Source organism: Protopterus annectens, chromosome 7.part0, assembly GCF_019279795.1.
Source record: "Protopterus annectens isolate FY-2018-M chromosome 7.part0, PAN1.0, whole genome shotgun sequence".
Taxonomy (NCBI): domain Eukaryota; kingdom Metazoa; phylum Chordata; order Ceratodontiformes; family Protopteridae; genus Protopterus; species Protopterus annectens.
The window spans coordinates 748,152,125-748,155,062 of NC_056739.1; the positions used below are offsets into that span (position 1 = coordinate 748,152,125).

The window sequence follows — 2,938 nt, forward strand, 5'->3', positions numbered from 1 at the left end:
CCACCTAGTGACAATTAATGATAATGAGTATAATGTAATAACCTATTGTAAACAAGAAAACCCTACACTAACATATCATAAACTCTACACTGAAGTGTGCTTGGAAAAATTAAAAGGATGAGAAGGAACTCGGCAACTATGGGCCTTGCCTGTTTACCAAAAACATCGCCTCTTGCCAAACATAAGAGGTACTGCCTGCCCTGTGACACTGTGTAACGGCTGCGGTATTTTGAACATGCAAAGGTAGCGTAATCACTTTTCTCCTAATTAGGGAACTGTATGAATGGCAACACGAAGGCCCTACTGTATACTCCACCAGATTAGTGAAATTGATCTGTCCTTTCAAAAGCGAACATTTTTTCATAAGACGAGAAGACCCTGTGGAGCTTAAAGCTCTGGTATTAAGCATAAATGTAAGTTAATACTCCAAGTGATATAATACCAAATACTTTTGGTTGGGGTGACCACAGAGCATAAAAAACCCTCTGCAATGTAATCCTATTTTAAGAAAGACAATTCTTAAACTAGAACATCTAGCACAATTGACCCAGATAACTGAGCAATGAACCAAGTTACCCCAGGGATAACAGCACAATCCCCTCTAAGAATCCCCATTGACGAGGGGGGTTTACAACCTCGATGTTGGATCAGGATGTCCTGGTGGTGCAGCCACTACCAAGGGTTTGTTTGTTCAACAATTAATATCCTACGTGATCTGAGTTCAGACCGGAGCAATCCAAGTCAGTTTCTATCTAAGACTTCTTTTTTCTAGTACGAAAGGACCGAAAAATGGGGGCCTATATAAAAATATGCCCCACCCGCCACTACCGAAACCATATAAAGTAGATAAGTGGGGGACATCTCCACTGGAGACAACAGCACTGTTGGGGTGGCAGAGATCGGTAAGTGCAGAAGACCTAAGACCTTCATTTCGGGGGCTCAAATCCCCCCTCCAACTATGAACCTTCTTTCTACAATTATTAACTCGCTAGTGTATGTTGTTTCAATCCTTTTAGCTGTAGCATTCTTAACCCTTATTGAACGTAAAATTATTGGATATATACAACACCGAAAGGGCCCAAATGTAGTTGGACCATGTGGACTTCTCCAACCTATTGCTGATGGAGTAAAACTTTTTGTTAAAGAACCAATACGCCCTGCTGCCTCCTCAACAGCCCTATTTATTTTAGCCCCAACCATTGCACTAACTTTTGCACTTTTAATTTGAGCCCCACTTCCAATACCATTTTCCATAGCTAATATTAATTTAACACTCCTTTTTATCATGGCCATCTCTAGCCTCTCTGTTTACTCAATTTTAACATCAGGCTGATCCTCCAATTCAAAATACACCTTAATTGGGGCACTACGAGCAGTTGCACAAACCATCTCGTACGAAGTTAGCCTTGGCCTCATTTTGTTAGCAACAATTCTTTTTATAGGAAATTTTTCTATATCAGTTTTTTCTGTTGGGCAAGAAGCAATCTGGCTTATTATCCCAGCCTGACCATTAGCAACCATATGATACGTTTCCACCCTGGCTGAAACAATTCGCTCCCCATTTGACTTAACGGAGGGAGAATCAGAATTAGTTTCAGGCTTTAATGTAGAATACGCCAGAGGCCCATTCGCTCTATTTTTCCTTGCAGAATATGCCAATATTATACTAATAAACACCATCTCTGTAATTATTTTCTTGGGTAATACACTAAATTTTTTAGTCTCAGAAATTACAACTGCCACACTAATAATTAAAACAACAGCCCTCTCACTCGTATTTTTATGAGTGCGAGTGTCGTATCCACGATTTCGATATGACCAACTAATACACCTCATTTGAAAACATTTTTTACCTCTTACCCTATCACTTACACTCCTACATATTTCTATGCCCCTGTCAGTAGCAGGAGTCCCCCCCTCAGTTTTAGGAAATATGCTTGAAATTATAGGGCCACTTTGATAGAGTGGACCATGGGGGCTAAATCCCCCCTATTTCCTAGAAGAGCAGGCTTTGAACCCACGCCAAAGAGATCAAAACTCCACATGCTCCCACTACACCACCTTCTAGGAAAGTCAGCTAAAAAAGCTTTCGGGCCCATACCCCAAAAATGTTGGTTAAAGTCCTTCCTTTACTAATGAGCCCAACTATTTTATCTACCCTAATTATAAGCCTCGGCCTTGGTACTACAGTAACATTTATAAGCTCTACCTGATTATTGGCCTGAGTTGGACTAGAAATTAATACAATATCAATTATTCCACTCATGTCCCAACATCACCACCCGCGAGCCACAGAAGCAGCAAGAAAGTACTTGCTTATGCAAGCCGCCGCCTCAATTATAATTTTATTTTCTAGCCTAATTAATGCATGAATAGCAGGTGAATGAAACATTACTAATTTATTAAATCCGGCATCCGTCACTCTTATTACACTAGCATTAGCCATTAAAATTGGTCTAGCCCCCATACACTTTTGACTACCAGAAGTTCTACAAGGGCTTAACCTAGCAACTGGTGCAATCTTAACAACCTGACAGAAACTTGCACCATTCATTTTGATATACCAAATTTCCGACGCTACCAATCCAACACTCCTTCTTTCACTGGGCCTCCTATCAAACCTAATCGGCGGCTGATCTGGCCTAAATTAAACACATCTGCAAAAAATTCTAGCCTACTCCTCTATTGCCCACATAGGATGAATAACAATAAATCTGCCCTTTGCTCCAAACCTTGTCCTACTCAATTTAGTAGTCTATATCCTTTTAACTCTCCCCCTATTTATTACATTCAACATTTCTTCATCGACTTCTATTTCCACCCTTGCGCTTAACTGAACAAAATCTCCTGCCCTCATAACAACATTACTAATTATTTTAATCTCATTAGGTGGCCTGCCTCCATTAACAGGCTTTACACCAAAATGACTAATTTTGCA

At 40.2% G+C, this 2,938-nt stretch overlaps 1 pseudogene; it reads left to right on the top strand.

Annotated features, from left to right (window-relative positions):
* Positions 1–958: 958 nt before the first annotated feature.
* LOC122806085 lies at positions 959–1,960 on the top strand (annotated as a pseudogene).
* The last annotated feature ends 978 nt before the right edge of the window (positions 1,961–2,938 follow it).